This window comes from Ursus maritimus, unplaced genomic scaffold, assembly GCF_017311325.1.
Source record: "Ursus maritimus isolate PB19 unplaced genomic scaffold, ASM1731132v1 scaffold_15, whole genome shotgun sequence".
Taxonomy (NCBI): domain Eukaryota; kingdom Metazoa; phylum Chordata; class Mammalia; order Carnivora; family Ursidae; genus Ursus; species Ursus maritimus.
In genome coordinates this window covers 39,972,704-39,983,319 of record NW_024423897.1, presented here as the reverse complement: position 1 = coordinate 39,983,319, position 10,616 = coordinate 39,972,704, and the positions used below count along the sequence as shown (strand labels likewise).

The 10,616-nt window shown below is 42.0% G+C and overlaps 1 pseudogene; it reads right to left on the bottom strand.

Moving 5' to 3' along the window:
- Nucleotides 1–5,404: 5,404 nt before the first annotated feature.
- LOC103664865 overlaps nucleotides 5,405–10,616 on the bottom strand; it is a 67,308-nt pseudogene continuing 62,096 nt past the window's right edge.

Below are 10,616 nucleotides of genomic sequence, written 5' to 3'. Positions count from 1 at the left end.
GGAAAGCTAGGCAGGTCTCCATGCGAGGATGCTAAATGTCTACAAACTCTGTGACCTCACATCTCTGCACTATTTTTCTGGATTACAGGTCATAGCACTTTACAGAAAATGTCGTATTTACCTTTATGATATTCTCTGATTGTTGAGAAGGGGCTAATGCTTAGCCCATTTCCTTCTATTGCCACAGGGAAAAATATAAGCAAAGAGAGTCTGAATCATTTATACAGTGCTGCACCATAAGGCAATGAAAGAGGCAGGTGCAGGTCTCAGATGGTTGTCTAAGTCCAAATTCCACGCTCTATCTGCTAGATAATCCTGCCTTCCCTCTCCCTCTCAATAGAATATTTCCCTAGATAGTTCCTGAAACATTTATAGCAGAAGCCTGCAGAGTGACTGTTATAGAAGTTTGTGGAAAACTTCCAGGCATCTAAAAATGTAAGAAACGGCCACATTTCACTTTGGGTATTCACATTTAAGAAGTGATGTATTTTTTTTTCTCCCCCTCAAATATTCAAAAGTTTGATCTAAGGCAAAAGTTTTACTATTCCTCCCTAAACTAGGGGAATGAAAACATCCATGAATTTTCATCAGTTTGCTGTAGGCAGAAATTTGCCAGTTTGCAGGAAAATGGCTTAAAAATCGAAGCTAATATGAAATACTTGAACTTCTTGTGTGAACCTATGAAAGTAATATTTTTCTTTATCAGCTGATATGAAGGTTTGCACAAACCCTACATTACTTCGTATAAAAATGACTTTTACTGTCTAAAATGTCACAAAACTGTTTGGATTCCTCAGAACACATCCGTAAAAGGATTCTCATCCCACTAATTTTGGCATATGCCATCATTTCCCTTTTATTCTTTATCTATTACCATATTTAACAGAAATTCCCTGTAACTAACTTCCTTTAACCTCAACTATGAGATACAGTTGTGGGAAGAGTGGTAAATGGGATGAAACTGAAGAACTTTTTCTTTCTCAGGATGTCAAAAACCTGAAAAGGCCAGAAACCTGCTTCCTACCTAACTGGAAATCATGATTATATTGAACACTGTAGAGTCCTCTGACTGGGTTCCACCCTGAAACATACACACTGAATTTGCCTCTTTCCAAATTATCCACTGCTTTGTGATAACAACATGGTGATCATTTAGGCTGTTTGGATGTCAGCTGACTTATCATTGACTAAGCCACTCATGCAATGCTGTGCTTCTCCCACTCATAGTACCAGAAGGATTCGTTTGGTGACACCTTGCTCTACTATTTCTCTGTCACATCAGCTCATCAGCTTTACCTCTAAGGCCTGCATCGAATCAAACCCATTTCTCAAAGATACTATTCATGTCAGGTCAACAAATATTTCTGGAAGCATTAGTTGCCTAAAAGCTTCTATAATAGATGCTATAAAATATTTATGCTGATCATTATATTAGTAACATAAATACGAATGTATTAATTCATCCAATCACAGGCATCTATTTATTCAAGAATTTGGTTAGCATTGTAAGATGTGTACTTCCTGATCCACAGACTTGTGGGCGAGGTATGTGATATGCCTTTCACTAATATTCTCTTTCTGCAAACCATTTTGTGAGCTTCCTTAATTATTAGAATTCAAAGCCAATGAAAAGACTAAACAAAATAGACATATCAGATAGTTGAAGCAAGTGGAGGTCTTGACTTTCATTATTTTTGCCTCATACATATCCCTACTTCACTGTCTAATATAGATCCTGTCTAAGAAGTATCCTATTGTGAGAAGGGCACATGTTTTGAGATGCTTTTCTAGTAATTGTGGGGAAACTACATATTCCCGCTGTCTTGCTGGCTGATCCTTCCTGGCTTATATTAAGTGAGAAAGAATTGAAAGGTTCCTCAATGGATTAAGAGTACAGGTTATCCTTAGTGAATGAAAGAAAGCTAGCTGGTACACACAAGAAAGAAATACCCATGCCTTATTAGGTTACTAAGCAGCCTAGATTTAGGATACACTTTACTTAAATGCCACAAATTGAATTGTGTTTTCAATCAATGCTGATGAAATGTTCTCTTATAAAGAGATGCTAGGACAGGATTAAGACAGGGTGATCTATTAGGCACAATGCCTATGAGAGAATATTGGGAGGGAACCAAGAAGGTCTTGGAGAGCCCTCACCAAAGATGTTTATTTGACTCTGGAGAAGGAGAGCAGTGAAGGTTGATTGGAAGGAGGCAGTTCTAAGAAAATTTGGCAAGGTCAATGGTCAATGGGAGGGATGGAGCCAAAGCAGCCCATCAGAGGAGTTCACCATCTCCCAGGAATACCCTGCCCTGCTGGTGCACTCAGCACAGACTGAGATAAAATGACTGGGAATGGCAGCCTTGGTGCGACAGTGGTAATGGATTTCTAAATGCAACAGCTGGAGACACTGCTCAGTTATGCTCCCCTCAGCTGGAACTCTAAGAAACATAGTCTAATAATGGCTGACACAGGCTGCCTCTCACATCACACAGATCCACTTTTCCTCACAGACTGGGGAGTGGCTTAACCATGGTCCCCACGGTCCCCTCTTCCTGAGAAGGTCAGAAGAGGTAGTTTTGATGCAGTTGATCTCAAGACCTGCAAATGACACTCAAACCATTCCTCCTTTACTTTCCACTCAGTATCCCTTCATACTCAGTGATCTCCTTAGCAGGTTGCTGGTGGTGTATCTTGTTGTGAACCAAACCTTCAGTCCTGGGATGTCTGTTTCCTTGGCAATCATACCCTCCTTAGGTGGGGCTGCTGTATATATTCATTCATAGTTACAGTGGGGCAAGCGGGTACTAGGAGGGGCCCATGTGAATCACTTGATCTCCACACATATCCCTTCCCACTGCTATTGTATAAAAAGTAGCCCCATGTGCTCTTGTAATCAGGGCCAATTGCTTCTGCCAGTCTGATGACTTCTCTTCTATCCTGACGGTCTCGGATCAAGTGGTCCAAAGTACTCAGGCAGCAGGTATAAAGTGTACTTCAGTGGAATCTCTTCTACGTCCCCTGGCAAGAGTATGTCCCCTTTCCTCACCAGGACCTCTAACTCTGCAAAACTCCAGTACGGCGTGTGAAAATAAATAAAGGAAGCCTCATTTAAAATGGAATTGGGAAGCTTTGAGGGGGGAGCTCTCAGACACTACCACTTGCTGTGTGAAGCCTACCTCCCACTCCCCAATAGGAAAAAGCCTACTTTACATACCCAAGCAGGAGGAAGGAATATTTTCTCCTTGCCCAGCAATAGTCCAGCCAGTAAGAACTCAGTGAAACAGCCCCTCCCATCTTCCTCCTTTCCCCTATAAAAGCAAGCCCCTTCTTCTGTTCTCCAGACTTGCCTATGGTTCACCATAGTTTGCTTGTCCCGAAATGCAATTCCCCAGCTATTCATAAAACCCATTTTGCTGGTAAAATAACTGGCTCTTTTGTTTTTTAAGGTCAACAGGAGTATAGAGTAATAAAATCCCTAGCTGGCCACTGAGAGTGATGGTTTACAGATGTACTTGCTTTTACTCCATGGTCTGGAGATCTATATATTCTTCCCCTTGGGGGCGCAGCATAGTATAGAAGTTTCTGATTTAATGCATACACCACATCCTGAGGATGGCTCCCTTAATTCCAGAGCATTGCTCCAAGCTGGCTCTTCAGCTGATTTTTTTAGAAGCTATTCCAGAGTTCTGTGAGGCTGGCTGGTTCCAGATGATACACTATGTGACCAGTGGATCCCATGGTCAACTGTTTCACTTCTTTCATTGTTAGTCTTGTCCCCTGGATGTTCTGCATCTGAAAATTGGCTCAAATGTGGGAAATGAGCCAGAGACTGTTACTTTTGCGGGGGCAGTCATCCTCAGCTTCTATCCCTGCCCTTGCATTGTTATTCTTGTTACAACTATTGACCAGCACCCTTGCTCCCAGAGACACCATGTTTCCTTAATCATGTTCATATATGCGCATAGGTCAAGCTCATTTGACTGCCCCTTTGACCTTGCCAATCTTTAGGGTAATTGTGGTCTCCTGGCTGCTTGGCTTCTGAAGACTGTATCTGCTTCCCCTACTATCAGCCCTGGCCTACAGAGCAGGCCACCACTGAATTTCTGATGCTGGTATCTCTCTCACTAGCACATTGTTGATGGCCTTGGGGAATAATGTGACCTCTGGGTCTTCCTGTGGAACATAACTGTCTGCTGGATCTCCTGGTCTCATATAATACATCCACTCTAGCATGCCTGCTTCCTTCAGCATCTTTGTTCTTGCCTTTAACATTTGATATGGCAACCCAGGAATTTCTGCTTCACTTAGTGCCAGCCATCACTTTTTTAAGACCTCCAGGAGTCACCACAGCAGCAAGTTTGCCCCATCTCCTAGGGTCTCCTAGGATATGCCTTGTGCCAAGAAAATCAATGGTCCCACATCAAGAGTACTTGCTTACATAGGCTTAAATTCTGGCCTCTTTGATGAAGCACCTTCAAAGTGCCATCACAGAGATATTCTGGCTTAAACCAGCAATACTAGCTAATTATTTGAACTCATTCAGTGTATAAGGTGTACTTCTTTCTTTATCAGGCCCAATATGGCTGTTCTGAGACTGACCAGCCTGCAGCCAGAAGTGAAGATGGTAGCTCCTTGGGAGCTCCTTGGAGCTCCCAATCTCCTTGGGAGGAGAGTTTTTCTGTTTGTTTTATTTTGTTTCAGTAGCCACCATTTTTATTGCACATCTGCCATGTGCCCAGTCCTTCCATACTGGGTGTCAGTGCATCCTTACCAATCAATTAGCACACCATGACTACAACCATGACCTTCAAGAAACTGAGGCTCAGAGGGCTTAAATCACTTTCCCAAGTTCCCCAGCTGGTAAATAATAGACGGGGGAATCCTAATACAGATCTGTGACATTCCGGAGCCCATGTTCTTTCCACTTTGCTACCAGTTATTCTCCTCAATGAAGGGTCATTGGTGCAGTCTCTGAGGTGGCCAAGAGTCACTTTTGTGGAAATTTCTAACAGATGTATAGAGTGGGCTTAGATTTAAAGGGTTCTGGCAATAGGGGTCAAGAGTCTTCAAAGATCCTAAATACTTCTTGGCCTAGAGACCCCAGATATAGACAGACAGACTCTGACAGTTCTGTGGACACAAATACAAAGTTCCAAGGGGACACATATTTCCCTTCCCATGGTTGTGGTTGTATGGGTACACATAGCCTCTTAATCACACATAACTCAATCCCACAGAAGGGCTATACTGTTCACATATACTCACTATTCCCCTCATGACATGCATGAGCATACATGAACACACATTCACACACTCACTCACACACACACACACACACACACTCACTCATTCATGCCCTGGCACAGTTATGTGGACACTGAGGCAGGTGGGTCTTGCTGGGTCAGACAAGGATGGCGATGCCAGATGTGGTCTCATGACATTAATGAGCAGACAACCATCCTAAGATGCTGAAGACTCTGCCATTGCCACCATGGCCATTGTGGGTGGAGGGAATGGCCGCATGGATGGGAAGGCAGTGTTCACTCATACCCACCAGATACAGCAGCAAACCCAGCAACAAGAGCAAACCTGAGGCAGCCAGGCTATGCCCATGAACAGCATGGTAGCCAATGGCTGAGCAGGGGCAGTGACCAGCCAGCCAGCATTAGGCCAGTGACCAGCAGCACAGGGTCACTGAGCAGCTCCCCAAGAGCACTGGCACCTCGAGCACTGCATATGAGAGCCACATAGTGGGGCTGGCATACACAGTTCATGTCCTGCAGGACCGAGCTCATCATCTGTTTAACCAGAACCAACAGGGCCAGCAGGCAGAACACAGTGCCTGCCGCCAGCCACCACCTGACCAAGCAGCTGCTGGTGGAGGAGAGCAGTGCTGTGCCACTACTCCACAGCCCACCACAAGGCCTACAGTAAGAATGATAGCTCTTTCGCAGGAAAGGTAGTCTACCTCTAAATCTCAAAATGTTCATAGGCATATGTAAACACATCCTCATGGTCCTCCGTCAAGACAGTCCTATCTCATGTTTCAGGGCTTCCAGTTTTTCCAACTAGCACCTTTGCCTTCATATAACAAAGCAGAGCATTGGGTGATCATTCAATGATCTCTGGAGTTTTGCAACTCTATTTGATCCTCAGCCTGCTGCACAGATTTGTCTGTACTTTCACTACAAAAGATAAGGACCTCTTCATAAGCTACCGAAGCTTGTTGACGGCCTTCAGTCCCTTATTATCCCTCTGGAGGGCATCGATACAACTTGGAAGTAACCAACCAACTCCACTACCTTTGTAGGCGCTGTTAACCCAAAACTTTCAAATGCCTGAATCCTTAAATCCTGCCACAGCACTGACCTCCACCCAGACATTTTCCTGTCACCACCAATGAAATTCACCACCAGTGTAATCCTGATAAATTAACATTGATTGTACAAAGGAGTACTGTTGCCCCATCTGCCAAACAGAACAATGTCCTCTTCACCCACCAGGCAATGAATAAGCCAGTCCTAAGTCCCTGTCTTATTGCTTGTTTTGTTGGATAACTCCTGATACCACTTATGTTATTTGGATACTCTGAGAAGCACATGATACTAAGACAGAATTAGCTGTGCAAAACTTTATTAGGGGAAACATCTTTGAGGGAAACTCAGTAAGAAGCCCCTTGCGAAAGGAGAGGAAAGAAAAAAAAGCTGGGTACAAGGGTAGTAGAGAGGATGAGGGTTTTAAGAAGTTTGGCAAAGTTATTGGCACATCCTCAAGTCAAAGCTGCCTATCAGAGGAGTCCCACATCTCCCAATACTGGGCCTGCCTTAGCATCCTTCAGTCCCTATAGCACATGTTTCTGGCTCATGGGGCAAATATGCTTTATTTGATTGTTAATTAAGCTACTGAGTTAAAGTGTTCAGTTTCACTGAAACTTAAAAGCAAGCAAAAGAATGTAGAGGCTATATATATATATATATATACATATATATATCTTAAATTATAGCTCCCTTCTTTATTTTCCTATGTTTGTGTCAGTGCCATAATCCCTACATTCTCTTGTCCTATAGTTTTATTTTAATTAATCTTTCAAGTCCTCAAAAATTCCAAAGACATTATATAAATGACTTATCATTAAATTATTACCACCAAATTGTTATATTGAGAATACAAGATGAATCCATGTGGGGTGGGGATTATAAGTGATTTTTTAAAATAATATATGTTTTTGGTTATAAGTTAAGCATAATTAAAATACAAAATTGTTGTAAAAAATTAATCACTCTTCCTATGATATTACATCAATGCAGATATCATTTGGGTTTTTAAAATTTTTTATAAGTAATCTCCACATAAAATGTGGGGCTTGAACTCACAACCTCAAAATCAAGAGTCACATACTCTACTGACTGAGCCAGCCAGGCATCCCTCTTTTCTTTTAATATAACGATTCAATAGTTCCATATATTACTCAGCGCTCATCAAGATAAGTGCACTCTTGAGTTAGAGGCTGGGAAAATGGCAAAGTAAGAGAAACCTAAGCTCACTTCATTCCATGCATTCGACTAGATAACACATCAGCATAAGTAACCCAGAAAATGACCCAAAGACTGGCAGAACAAACTCCATAACTGAAGGTAGAGAAGATGCCACATCCAAGAGGGTAGGAAGAACAGAGATGTGGTGGGGAGTAAAAGGCCAATGGCCACCCACGGAGTGTGGAGCAGGGACGGAGCCACAGGTGTGGAGAAAGGCAAGAAACCTACTATCACACTGGAGTCCAGAAGGGGTTAACAAATCCGCATAGCATTTGGCATTGAAAGTGAGAGGGGCCAGATATCCTGAGTTCTTACAACCAGAGGGACTTAAAGCCTGGAATTTTACAAATCAGTGGGCTCTGTTCTGGGAGAACCCAGAGAGCAATAGGAAACCAAGTCCAACCCTTAAAGAGATAGCACAAAAAAACAGCCCTAGGAAATACAGTGTAGAAACAGCAGTGTGAAAAACACCTGGGACATAAAGGAGGGAGAGTAGTTTATTCATTCCAGAGTATGTCCTGGAGAGAGACTCCTCCAAAAACAAAGGAGCTGGCAGGTGCCATTTCCCTCCCCCCCCCCAGCACAAAGCACAGTGCCAACATGCCAACTAACTTGCTTACACCGACTTCCACCCCACTGCACTTTGGTGGATCTGTCCTTTGCAGTCATATTTGCCTCAGTTCCACTCTATGGGTCCCCTCACCCAGGAGACTGGCACAAACCTTGCCAACACTGTGTTTCCCCACCTGTGTGTTTTGCAGGGCCTCAATCCTGCCAGCGGTGGTGGTGGGCCCTGCAGAAGGAATGAATTGCACCTTGTTAAAACTGCACAGCTTACCCACATGGCCCAGGTCCCAGCAGTGGCTATGGAACATCTCATATCGCAAGTAGACCTGCTAACACCTTGTTAAAACTGCACAACTCACCCTGGCCAGGGACCAAACACTGCCCACAAAAGGCAAAGAGAGCTTCTACAGATGTCTGAACCGAAGGAAAAAGTGGACAGGACAAAATAACAAAGTTCATGCAAGACACATAGGAGACACCCCTTGAAATGCCACATTCTGGGGAACAGGGAACACTGCACTTCAAGGCACTACAGGACTTATGCTTCATAAGGCCATTACTTTCAAGAGTAGGAGACATTTCTGACTTTCCTGACACAGAGAAGCATGCACAGAGACTTAGACAAAATGAGAAGGCAGAGTAATTTGTCTCAAATGAACTAATAGGATAAGGTCACAGCCAGAGATCTAAGTGAAACAAGTATAAATAACATGCCTGATTGAGAATTTAAAGTAGTTATCATGAAGATACTCACTGGACTTGAAAAGAGAGTAGAGGACATCAATAGAGACTCATAACATAACAAAGAGATAAAAAGAACCAATCAGAGATTAAAAATACAATAAATGAAAGTAAAAATACATTAGATGGAATAAATAGTGGCTACAGGAAACAGAGGGATAAATTAGTGACCTGGAAGACAGAGTAATGGAAAGTAATCATGCTAAGTAGGTGAGAGGAAAAAAATATATATAAAATGAGAATAGACTTAGGGAACTCAGAAACTCCATCAAGTGTAAGGACATTTACATTATGAGGATCCCAGAAGGAGGAGAGAGAGAAAAGGGGGCAGAAAATTCATTTGAATAATAGCTGAAAACCTCCCCGGTCTGGGAAAGGAAGCATATCCAGATCCAGAAGGCACAGAGATTCCCCAACAAAATCAATCAAGGAGGTCCACACCAAGACCCATAGTAATTAAAGTGGCAAAAAGTAGTGATAAAGAGACAATTTTTAAAAAAAATTTTTAAAGCAGCTGTATGTTAACTATACTGGAATAAAAATAAAATAACCAGTAAATAAATAAATAAATAAATAAATAAATAAATAAATAAAGAGAGAGAGAGAGAGAGAGAATTAAAAGCAGCAAGAGAAAATAAGGCAGTTACATACGAAGGGAAACCCCACAAGGCTGTCAGCAGGTTTTTCAGCAGAAACTTTGCAGGCCAGAAAGAAGTGGCATGATATATTCAAAGTGCTGAATACGAAAATTCTGCAGCCAAGAATACTCTATTCAGTAAGGCTATCATTCAGAATAGAAAAAGAGATAAAGAGATTCTCAGACAAACAAAGGCTAACAGAGTTTGTGACCACTAAACCAGACCTACAAGAAACCAGACCTACAAACGGGGACTGTTTGAATGGAAAGAAAAGATCTAAGTAAGAGTATGAAAAGTAGGAAACACAAAAGCAGTAAAAATAAGTATATCTGTAAAAATCAGTCAAGGGTTCACAAAATAAAAGGATGTAAAATATGACACCATTTACCCAAGACAGGGAGGGGAGAGGAGTAAAGAATGAGTTCAAACTTCAGTGATCACCAACTTAATACAGACTGCTATATGCAGAAAATATTGTACACAAACCTAGTGGTAACCATAAATCAAAAACCAGTAATAGATATGCAAAGAATAAAGAGAAAGGAATCCAAGTATACCACTAAAGAAAGCCAGTGAATCATGAAAGAGGGCAAGAGAAGAAAGGATCAGAGAAAAACTACAAAAACAGCCACAAATTAAGTAATAAAATGGCAATAAGTACATACCTACCAATAATTACTCTGGATGTAAATGGACTAAATGCTCCAATCAAAAGACAGGATGACAGCATGAATTAAAAAAAAATAAATAATAAGACCCATCCATATGCTGCCTATAAGAGATTCATTTCAGACATAAAGACACATGCAGATCAAAAGGGAGGGGATAAAGAAACATTTATCAATCAAACGGATGTCAAAAGAAAGTGGGGTAGTAATACTTATATTGGACAAAACAGACTTTAACATGAAGACTGTAACAAGAGACAAAGAAGGATACAATATATTAATAAAGGGGATAATCCAACAAGAAAATATAACAATTGGGGCACCTGGGTGGCTCAGTCGTTAAGTATCTGCCTTTGGCTCAGGGAGTGATCCCAGGATCCCAGGATCGAGCCCCACATCGGGTTCCGTGCTCTGCTGGGAGCCTGCTTCTTTCTCTCCCACTCCCCCTGCTTCTGTTCCCTTTC